The 12,377-nt window shown below is 37.7% G+C and overlaps 1 pseudogene; it reads right to left on the bottom strand.

Moving 5' to 3' along the window:
* Nucleotides 1–879: 879 nt before the first annotated feature.
* LOC123608532 lies at nucleotides 880–1,561 on the bottom strand (annotated as a pseudogene).
* Between the last annotated feature and the right edge of the window lie 10,816 nt (nucleotides 1,562–12,377).

Here is a 12,377-nt window from a genome sequence, read left to right as displayed (position 1 = left end):
AGACTCTCAAGTCCCTCCAGTGGTAAGAACTTGTTACAACAACACTCACTTTTGAGACGTTTTTAATGTTTGTTTGTTTGTTTGTTTGTTTGTTTGTTTTGAGAGAGAGAGAACAAGTGTGGGAGAGATAGAGAGAGAGAGAGGGAGACAGAGAATCCCAAGAAGGTTCCATGCTGTCAGAACAAAGCCAGACACAGGGCTCGATCTTACATGACCTGAGCAGAAATCAAGAGTCAGATTCTTAACGAACTGAGCCACCCAGATGCCCTCTTCTGAACCTCTTAATAATACAATAAAACATGACTGTGTGAACTCCCTCACTCTGGCACTAATCCAGCCCTCTGGTTCCACATTGAACAAGTCTAGATATATAGGTACACCTCAGAGATACTGCAGATTCAATTCCAGACCATTATTAATAAAGCAAATATCACAATAAAGTGAGTCAAATAAATTTTTTGGCTTCCTAGTGAATATAAAAGTTGTATTTATACTGTATCTATTAAGTATGCAATAGCATTATGTCTGAAAACAATGTACATACCTTAGTTTAAAAATACCTTATTGCTAAAAAATGCTAACCATCATCTGAGTTTTCAGCAAGTCATATTTTTTGTTTGCTGGTGGAGGGTCTTGCCTTGATTTTGATAGCTACTGACTGATCAGGGTGGTGGTTGCTGAAGACTATGATGGCTGCTGTAATGTATTAATATAAAATAACATTGAGTGGGGGTGCCTGGGTGGTTCAGTCGGTTAAGCATCCAACTCCTGATTTCGGCTCAGGTCATGATCTCATGGTTGGTGAGATTGATCCCCCACATCGGGCTCTGTGCTGAGTGTAGAGCCTGATTGGGATTCTCTGTCTCCTCTCACTCTGCCCTTTGCCCACCAGCATTCTTCCTCTGTCTCTCAAAATAAATAAAAAATAAGCATTTTATTTAAAAAAAAATAAACAAAATAATAGTGAAGTTTGCCACATCGATTAACTCTATGTTTCAGGAATGATTTCTCTGTAGCATGTCATGTTGTTTGATAGCATTGTCCCTACAGTGAAAATTATTTTAATATTGGAATCAACCCTGTCAAGCCCTGCCTACTGCTTTATCAACTAAGTTTAGGTACTATTCTAAATAGTTAGCTCTCAACAATCTTCTTAGCACCTTCACCAGGAGTATATTCTGTCTCAAGATACCGCTTTCTTTGCTCACCCATAGAAAGCAACTCTGTATCCACTCAAGTTTCATCAAGAGCTTGCAACAATTCAGGCACATCTTCAGGCTCCACTTCCAATTCTAGTTCTCTTGCTGTTTCTACCAAATCTGCACTTACTTCCTCCATAGAAGTCTGAACCCCTCAAAGGCATCCATGATGGTTGGAATCCACTTTTTCCAAACTCCTGTTACTTTTGATATTTTTACCTCTGCCCATGAATCACAAATGTTCTTAATGACATCTAGAATGGTGAATCCTTTCCAGACGTTTTTCAATTAATTTGCCCAGATACATAAGAGAAATCACTATCTATGGCAGCTACATCCTTACAAAATATATTTCTTAAATAATAAGACTTGAGGGGTGCCTGGGTGGCTCAGTCAGTTGAGTGTCCGACTTCGGCTCAGGTCATGATCTTGTGGTCCGTGAGTTCGAGCCCCGCATCAGGCTCTGTGCTGACAGCTCAGAGCCTGGAGCCTGTTTCAGATTCTGTGTCTCCCTCTCTCTCAGACCCTCCCCTGTTCATGCTCTGTCTCTCTCTGTCTCAAAAATAAATAAATGTTAAAAAAATTTAAAAAAAGACTTGAAAGGCAAAATTACTCCTTGGTCCATGGGCTGCAGAATGCGGTGTTAGCAGACATGAAAATAGTATTAATCTCATCGTACATTTTCATAAGAGCTCTTGGATAACCAGGTATATAGTCAATGAGTGGTGATATTTTGAAAGAAATCTTTTTTTTTTCTTTCTGAGTATTAGTCTCAGTAGTATACTTTCAATATCAAGTAAACCATGTCATAAACACATGTGCTGTCATTCAGGCTTTGTTGTTCCATTTATAGAGCACAGGAAAAGTAGATCTAGCATAATTCTTAAGAGCCCTAGGATTTTTGCAAATGGTCAATGAGCACTGACTTCAACCTAAAGTCATCAGCTGCATTAGCTCCTAACAAGGGAGTCGGTCTGTCCTTGGAAGCTTTGAAGCCAGGCATTGACTTCTCCTCTCTAGCTATGTAAGTACTAGATGGAACCTTATTCCAAAATAAGGCTGTTTCATCTACATTGAAAATCTGCTGTTTACTGTAGCCACCACCATTAATTAGGTAGATCTTCTGAACAATTTGCTGCAACATCTACATCAACACTTGTTGCTTCACCTTGTACTTTGATGTTATGGAGATGGGTTCTTCCCTTACCCCTCATGAACCAACCTCTGATAGCTTCAAACTCTGCTTCTGCAGCTGCCTCACCTCTCTCAGCTTTTACAGAATTTAAGAGGGTTAGGGCCTTGCTCTGAACCTAGGCTTTGGCTTAAGGGAACATTGTGGCTGGATTGATCTTCTATCCAGACCACAAACATGTTCTCTATATCAGCAATAAGGCTGCTTTGCTTTCTTATTATGAGTGTATTTGCTGAAGTAGCACTTTTTATTTCCTTCAAGAACTTTTCCTTTACATTCATTCACAACTTGGCCAACTATTTGGTGCAAGAGACCTAACTTTCAACATACCTTGATTTTTGACATGGCTTACTCATTTCTAGCTTTGATTTAAAGTGAGAGATGTATGACTCTTCCTTTCACCTGAACACTTAGAGGCCAGTGGAGCACTCAGAACACATATAACATTGATTTATTGAGTTTGCCATCTTATTTGGGTGTGGTTCATGGCACCCCAAAACAATTACAAAAGTAACATCAAAGATCACTGATCATAGATAACCATAGTAAATATAAAAATAATGAAACCATTTGAAGTATTGTGAGAATTACCAAAATGCTACACAGAGACACAAAGTGAACAAATGCTGTTAGGAAAATGGTACAAGAGACTTGCTTGATGCAGGGTGGCCACAAGCCTACAATTTTTAAGAAACACAATACCTGTGGAGCACAATAAAGCAAAAAACAATAAAATGAGGTAGGCCTGTACCCATCAACAGTTTTGTTTTTCACTTTTAGTATAGTATTCAATAAATTACATGAGATACTCAGCACTTTACTATAAAACACACAGTGTTAGGTGTTCTTTCCCAATTTTAGGCTAATGTAAGTGTTCAAAGCACATTTAAGATAGACTAGGTTAAGCTTTGATGTTTTCTAAACTAGGTGTATTAAATACAATTTCAACTTAGGATATTTTCAACTAATAAGGGAAGTTGTAACTTGTTTCCCTTTTTAAGAGCTAAAAAATCCTTACTAGAAGGCCCCAAGTAGACTTTTTCCTTAATCTCATTGACCTGAATTAGGTCAATGTCCCTTCTTAAGAAATCAGTGATGGTGGATTCCAATAACACCAAGAACTAGGACAAGTAAGTTTTAATTTTGGAAACAAAAATATTGCGAAAGAATATTTCTTTTCTTCGGTAAAAAGGGGGGCTTAGAAATTAGTAGGAAGGAAAGATGCAGTATAACACAAATGATGTTATTACAGGAAGGCTGTGGGGAAGCCTTCGTCTAAATAAGAAATTGGAGTCAGCAAAAATCAGCATCTCAGCACCATGTAAGAGTCCAATCTTGCATGATTCTGTGAAAGAAATAACACATAAGGCAGCCAGAGTGATCTGCTCACCAGATCACTCTCCTAGAACTAGGGTCTGCCACAGGACCATGAGGCACCCCAGAGTACCTGGTGGACCCAAGCACAAGATAGAGAGTCAAGATACACTGAATGGGGGAAAGAAAAAATAGGGATGAAGGGAATGAAGTTTCTTCTACAAATTTAGGAGGCCTGGTTTGAGTGGTATTGATGACTCTGACTCATTGCAGCAACGAAACAGGAGTTCAGACATTTTTTTTTTTTGAGGAAGGGACCCCAAAGCTCATTTTCCTACAGTGCAGAGCCCAAGTCATTAACCCCATTTGCCCAGGGATAAACGGAGTACTGGGGATCTGAGTTGGTTTAGACAAGCAGAGAGAATGACTCTTGAAGAAAAAGAAGAGTACGGAGGAAAGAACTGTCAAAGGGCTAACTTGAGACACTTCAGAGCATGGGCCATAACACATTTCATTTTGAATGTAAACTACCATTTACTTATGGCTTCCTGGAAATCTGAATGGAGATTCTGAAGCCAAATCTAAACTCCATATCTCAAGACAATGATCTGGAAAGGATTCTTCCATGAGAACAAATGGGAGATGGTGGGGGGAGATTATATCAGAGGTTTACCATTCTGGCAGAAAAGAGTTATCTGAAAACTTTACACCTTGTATATCTTCAAAGACTTACATATACCATCACACTGGTGTTCACTGGTCTGTCCTAAAATATTTGAAAGGAAGTTTGGATTATTCTAGAGCCACCAGAATGAAAAAAACAGTACTTACAATTCAGCTGCTAGTGATAAAGTATAGGAGTGTGTCTATTTGTGTGTGTGTGTATATGAGGAAAAGAAAGTGTGTGTGTGTGTGTGTGTGTGTGTGTGTGTGTGTGTGTGAACTGGGAAGTAAGTTTGGAAGCACTTAGAGACTGGTGGAATATGACTGGATTAAAAATGAAAGTCTCACTTGACAGCCCGTCTTCTTTTGTTCCCTTGGCCACTCAACTCCCATCCCTGAATCTGGTGAAGGTGCTAACAGGCCATGACACTGCCAGAGCCCCAGTCATGAGATGACTGACTAATCAGCTCTCATGCCCTGAGAGGTGGCTGGGAAGTGTTTGCCAGGAAAACCTTCACTGAGCTTGTGTCTGGCTGGCCTCAAGGAGAAGTTCTCCTTGTAGGAAATATCTGAAACTCGTTTTCTTGGGTAGTTCAACAGAAGCTTATCAAGTGAACAGAGCACATTTTCTTAGTAAAGTTCTGGCTCTAAGAATAAATGGAAGTCGGATGCAAACTGAAAGGACCATTCAGTCAGCTGCAGGTTTCCATTTATATGTTTTATTAATTGTAGAGATAAAGCATTTACCAAGGAAATGGTCTGACATGTAATATTTTTAATAAGCCTAAAAAGATGTCTTATGAAACAAAAATGACTTTGGGTTGCAGAGCTGATAGGCAAACCTTAGCCTCACATATTCTCTTCCATTTAAATCCTCTAAAGTAGGTACAACCCTTGCGTCGCCAGTCAATAGAAAAACTGAAAAGTTTTCTGGGCATTTTTCCAGAAAGTCAAGTGCATTTTCACTCAACAGCACTTTTCACTGTTTCTCCCAATATTACTACCTATTTCTAAGATAGAGTGGACAGCATGGGTCACCTTCAACATAGCTTATTATTCATAGGTAACTCCAGTTACATATTGCTGTACACAATGGAGACTCCCAAATGGTTCAGGTCTCATGAGCCCCTGCCCCTTTCCTGTGTGGGTTGGTGCTGGGGACTGAAATCCCCACAGCTGCATCAGAGACCAGAATATGACAAATTTTCTAGATTATAGGTCCAGTGTTAAGGGATGAGCACCTGAGGGAAGTGTCAGCTTAGAGCCCAGGATGCGATTCAGACCCAAATTGCTATTGGAAGGAAGCCTGACAATGAGAGAGAGTCTGGACATGTCAGTGACCAAGTGGATTAAGAAGGTGGAAGGTTTAAGGGTAAAAGGGCCTGAAGAGCAACTTGTCATGGAAACCCTGTATCCACTTACTGCCTCCTTGGGCAGAGGAGGCCCGAACAAAAAACTCCAGAGAACACAAACCCAGTAGTTTTGTTTTTGTTTTTGTTTTTACTGTGAAGGTTCCAATTCACTTACATTTTGTAATATTTTCACTTTATCTAAAGGAAGAAGAAGGGGAAAAAGCTGTGGTAGATTTCTGGCTGAAATTTTTGGATGCTACTTTCTTCATACTTATGGTATAAATTATTATTATTATTTTACCTCCGGGAGGGGCTCAGAGGAAAGAAACCGTATTTATTTAAGAAAATCAATAAGTTATTTGGCTGGGCGGGGAGAAGATCTGTAAAAGAGATATTAAAATAGGTGCATAAAAATGAAGAAAAAAATCTGAGCATGGAATGGGGCTAAGGGGACAGAAAATGGAAGAAGGTCCCCAAACTCCAAGGTAGAAACTGAAGACACCAATTTGGTGTAAGTGGTTTATTCCATTTCAGGAACAGGGAAGTCTAAAATCCAAAATTCAATATTCTGCCATTTGATAACATGCTATATGTTCTTGTCTCCCCCATCCCTCAACATTAACCCACAAATCTCCAGTAAATGACTACTGCATACCTTGTCGGAGGGGACTTTTTGGCCAGACATTATCAAGTAAATAGATTGTGACCCACACTGAAGACACGTTAAGAGCCTAGCAGCAAGATAAAGAGTAGAGCGTGAATATTCCACAGAAGCCGGGAATTTGCTCTAGAGGAGGTTATGAAAAATATATGTCCTTGAGAATTTATAGAAATCTTGGAGAGGGCATTGAATTTCTTTTTTCAAGTAGGTATGTGTTCAAGCCAGGCTTAACTAGAGGTGGCATTCTATATATACTATTGAGATTGACTTTGCAAATGTGTTCTGAAATGGTAAATGAATCACACCAGGCTTTCTTGACTCTTCATGGAACAGTGTAGTGTAACAGCAGTTTTCAACATCAGAGTGGTGAAGCATCTGAGAAAAAGGAGTGAAAGACAGCTGGCACACCACTGAAATATACATAATCTCTAAATCCTCTTCTACCATGATGGAGTGCCAAGTGAGGCAGAATTTCTTTAAAAACAAAATAAAATATATTAGTTCTCCATAATTTAAGAAACAAGTCACCGTGAGGCAGATTTTGCTAACTGGGAAAGAACTGCTTGATCAAATATTCTGCCCATCAAGATGGGCTTAGAGAAGTGGAAGCTAAGTTCCCAAAGGGGGTTCATCTTACTTGAAGGAGACTGTGGGGGAACCAAAGCACAATGTCCAGAAATGGGTATTCAGGTTTTTTACACAGAGGGCAAGTGCAGACTTGAGCTACAGTTGGAAACTATTTGCAACCCAAGCTGGTGGAGAGGTTCCCACCTGTTATGATCTCTATTCAGTAGTTCCTGGTGATGTGTCCTTAAAGAAGGCGGCATGTTTTCCAAAGGAGTATTCTCTGGCATGTAGCAGGGAAAAAATGCAAAAACATGTATACGATGTAAAGAAATTTGGAAGAACAACCAAAAAAAGACCAAAAGTCAAATCCAATCCTGCCACGTCCTACATACCTTTGAGATTTAATTTCACTCAGCTTCAGCTTACTTCTCATTGTTACTGAGGCAATACTGTTCACCTTGTATGATTCTGGGAATGATTAAACTGAAATGAGGTAAAATATATAGATGAGTCTGTCTCTGATCTTGGGCCTAGATGTTAGTTCTTTCCTTTCTCAGTCCCAATTGGCATATCAAAGGATAATAAAGAACATAAACTGTTCCCTCTAATTATTCCAGTTTTCCATTGTGTACATTTGACTTAAGATCCATTCTAAATTATTAATATTTACAACCCAAACAACGGTGGGTCCTTATTTCTTCTGCAAAATTCAGTACTACAGTGACAGTTTTAGATCACTTATTAGTTCTATCATATACTTAGCATAACTGTACTCAGTTTGACTATATTATTCATCCTTATTTGACTGATGTAAAAACACTTAATATAGGTTCTCTCTTTTTGCCCTCCCGCTGCCAGTAAAACAAACAACGTCCTAACATGCTTACCCTAATCATATGGAACATCCTTATTCTTCCGGCTTACCTATTTACTGATCCAAGAATCTATGGTTATCAGAAGTTTGCCTGCATGATAATAACACATAGATCCTATTTAAAAAGCAAATTTCTGGGCCCCACTTAATATATTCTAATTCAACAGCTATGGAAAAGGAATGGCTTTTTAAAAAAGTACCCTCACTCATTCTGATACTAGTGGTCTTGATCACTCTGAAAGATACAGCTAGGACTGTAACAGACCCATAGAGCTGAAACATAATGCCATGTTCACCAAATTATTCTGTTCCTCAATTTTAGAATGTAGAGGTGATTTTCCTAAAACTGAGTGACAAATTTGCATAATTATTTTAGTTGAAAGGAAACCAAGAGAAGAAAAAGCTAGTCTGAAACATATTTTGCAGATGGAAAAACAAGCCTCATAAAGACTGATAAGTACCCAAGAAGTCACAGCTAGTTTATCTTGAAAGTTTTCACCTAAGACTGCTCCATTTTCTTTCCTACCTGAGCATGGCATCTTAACATCCACGTTTGCAATAAATAGAACCTTAGGAATAATTGGGTGTGCGTGCGTGCGTGCGTGCGTGCGTGTGTGTGTGAAAGGTGAAATCTCTAGGCAAGCTCAAAACATTAAAAATAATTAAACATTTTCAACTTAAAAATGCACTCTAATACTATAAATATTGGCTGCTCTAAGCTAAATGTTGCTTTCAAATGACTTACTTCACATGCCTTTTCATTGTTTTATCAACATGATGAAGTTATTTTTTTTTCTTTTCCTCCTTGAGTAAAAGATAAAACCAAGCGGAACTATAATTTTCAATTTTTGTTTTTAGAAACACTAAAGATGTTGTACGCTAAAACTCCTCCATTTATCCCAGGTCAGGGCAGGTCCTTCAACAAAAATTACTGTAGCAGTTCGATACATTTCTATTTAGAGATTCAGCTCTTTTTTTGCAAGTAAAATCTGTGCTTAGTGGTAGGACTGAAAACTTGGAGGAAACATACATATTTAAATTTTCTCCCCCTTAGGAAAATGTCATTAATTTTGTGCAAATAAAAAAAAGTGTAGACAAGAAATCTTCCCCTAGGATTACAAACTCAGAATATAATAATTAACAAGAGCTTAAGTTCTTGGTGGTATAACTTCCCCAAATTCTGTTGAATTCACCTATAACTGGAGACCAACTTTACAAAAAAAAATAAAAATCAGAGCACCGCCTACCACATACTCTTCCAAATCTCCCTAATTTTCTAATCAAATGACTCAAGTAAAAAGTTTGACATATACTTTATCTGTACATCAGGAAACAACACATGTCATTAAACTATCCTTAATTTCTCCATATTTTCTACAATTTTACCTACATTTGTAACAATTTAAATTTTAAAAATGCTACAGTTTTTACCTAAACTAGTACTGATTTAAATTTTTAAAAAATGCTGAACTATGATCCAAAAACAGAGTTGGCAAAAGTGCTGGAATCCCTACACTCTTGAGTAAAATAGTTCAGCTCAAGGTTATTTAAAAATGCTTCCTCAACTGTGTGAGCGACAATTTCCAGTCCCAGTCCCATTCCCATTACTATCTCAATTGTTAGCCCTTCTGTGAGTACTATTTCTACTTCCACAAAGCATGTTCTTAGCTAAATATTACATATGGATTTCACTTTTCTTTCTTTCTTCTATTTTTTTCTTAGTTGAATCATCCATTGTTTTTATTTTCTAATTTCTGTTCAATATTTCTGAGTCACCGTTGGCAGCCCGCTGGAAATTTTTGTCATTTGTTATTTTTTTTAATTTACTAAACTTCCTTGACCTATTGTGCAGTTTCGGTTTTTAAATTTATCCTCAGAGTTTTCAGTTAAGGAAAATCTGGACTTAAGTGCTTAACTGATGCTGAACAATTCCAAATAAATCCATTAGAAAATGTTCGTGAGAAATTAAGGTGTACTCATTAAAGTATAAAATAAAGAAAAAAAATCGAATTTCAGCTTCAATAAACTGATAATAACATTCTAAAACATGAGGGGAAAATTATGTTTAATTTTACAACATACCACAGAAACATATGGAAAGTCCCCAACATGTAATATATATTTTAAATAAATTCAGTAATATTTCCTAATTACTATTCAATTATTCCAAGACCTCTAGACTTGCTCTAAGCAAAAAAATCTTTTCTTCTTACAAATGAAGTTATCCTCTCACACAGTTGATTTAATTTCTAGGAGATAAATATTCTTTCAAATGTGGAAATCCAAGGCAGTCTAGTAAAAGAAGGATTTTTGTTCCTAGTCTTAATTGTAGAAATTTTTGTTTGTCCAATAAATAAAATTCTGAAAATATTCCTTTCTTACTTAAGCTTTCAACTAACTCTTCCTTTTTGCACTTTACTTCAGAGACCATAAAGAACAATATTCAATAGACTTTCCATTTTTTCCAAATTAAAATACCACAAGAAAATAATGAGTCCTATTAGGTTTGCACAATGAAAAGTCAAAAAAAAAAAAAAAAGCTTTACAAAGAAATACGTTATGGCTCTGTAAAGGTTGAGAGTCAAACTTTAGAATAATTACCCCAATTTCCTTTCCTCTGAGTTGAATTAACTCGGAGACATGTTCAACATCGTATCTTTGCAGTCCCCATGGGAATGAGCTCCAGTTGCCTTTGCAATAACTGGCTTCATAATGGATTCTGGTTCCTTCTCTTCCCTAGCTCACTTCATCATACCCTCCCCAGTATTCCTTGTGATCATCTTCCAAAGAAACTATTTACACTAAATCTTTGTCTCAGAATCTGCTTCCCAGGGAACGCAAATCGACAGCCTCAATATCTGTCCATTCCATTTCACTGTTCTCACCCCCTTCCTCCTCACAGACAGCCGTTGTGCTCTAAGCAACTCAGGGCACTAAATGCTGGTATTAACTGAACTAAAAAGCACCCAATTAATTCTCCAAGTTCTCTTCACAATCAGCATTTGTCCCTCCTGTACTCATGCTCTTAAGACTGATTTTGCTGAGAAACTGATCAAATAGGTTAGACCATGATGTTCAGTTGCAACTTTTGGCAGAAACAACACAATAGGAAATCAAAAGACTGTGTTCTTTGTTTATCATTCTCTAATTTGGTGACCTCAGTCAAATAACTCTTGCAGTTCAAGTTTTTTGTGAGCACTAGGTGTTGTATGTGAAGCCAATTTGACAATAAATTATATGACAGAAAGAAAGAAAGAGAAAGAAAGAAAGAAAGAAAGAAAGAAAGAAAGAAAGAAAGAAAGAAAGAAAGAAGAAAGAGGGAGGAAGGAAGGAAGGAAGGAAGGAAGGAAGGAAGGAAGGGAGGAAGGAAGGAAGGAAAGAAAGAAATGGAGCCCATATCCGACTGACAACTGCAATGAGTTGGAGTATAAAAAGTCTCTGAGACTTGGAAAACTTGGGATAAATAGGACGTCATTTCAAATCAACCTCCCATCTTAGAGGATGCCTTAGTGATAGTATAGCTTATTTCAAAGTTCAGACCTTCACAGGTGGAGAAGAACACAGGGATATAAACAGACCTAATGTATTGTTCCTAGTCGGTATGTCCACTCTAAAGAGCAGCATTCTGAACAGACTTAGCCAAATTAAATACATGTATATTTATGATTAAACAATTCAAGTCCTGGGTATATATTCCAGAGAAATTCTTCACAAAGATCTACAAGGGAGTACATGCAAGGTTGTGCATCACAACCATATCTGGCAGAGGAAAACAACCTGAAAGACCACCAGTGGACAGGTGGGTAGGTGACATGTGATGAAAGCATACCACATTGGTTTCAGGTGGAAAACAATCCACTTGACATTTACAGAGCATTGTGAATAGAGCTTAAAAACCATAGTGCTGGATGAAAAAAAAAAAAAAAGAAACAGAACATAAACATATGATTTACATTTCTTATAAATGCAGGCAAAACCAATGCACATCTTCAAAATGTGTAATTAAAGAAGATGAGAATATACATCAAATGCATAAGAACATGTGCTTATAGCATGGGAAGGGAAGATAGTTATAAAAAAACAATCTATCATCTGCATAGAAGGACTTGCCCAAACTTATAATAGCAGTCTGTCATAAATTTGGGGGGGGCAGCTGTACACTGAAAGCACAGAGCCTGCTTGGGATTCTCTCCCTCCCTCTCTGCCCCTTCTCTGCTCATGTTCTCTTTCTCTCAAAATAAAGAAATAAACATTTTTCAAAAACGAATGAATGGAATGAATGGCTCAATAAATGGCTAGTGTTCAAGTGAGAGTATCTGGATTTGAATTCCGCCTCTACCACTTACTAGCTTGATTTAATCTTTTGGAAAACGTTCTCACATACGTAAAATATGAGTAATAATATTACCTACCTTGCAGGCTCATTGTGAAGGTTAAGTTAAATTCATATGAAGCACTGCGGCACCTGGGAGGCTCAGCCCGTTAAGTGCCTGGCTTTTGGTTTTGGCTCAGGTCGTGATTTCACAGTTTGTGAGTTCAAGCCCCATGTCAGGCT

This window comes from Leopardus geoffroyi, chromosome B2 (genome assembly GCF_018350155.1).
Source record: "Leopardus geoffroyi isolate Oge1 chromosome B2, O.geoffroyi_Oge1_pat1.0, whole genome shotgun sequence".
In the NCBI taxonomy this organism is placed as follows: domain Eukaryota; kingdom Metazoa; phylum Chordata; class Mammalia; order Carnivora; family Felidae; genus Leopardus; species Leopardus geoffroyi.
The sequence above is the reverse complement of the archived record's forward strand: the minus strand, read 5'-3'. Positions and strand labels throughout refer to the sequence as shown.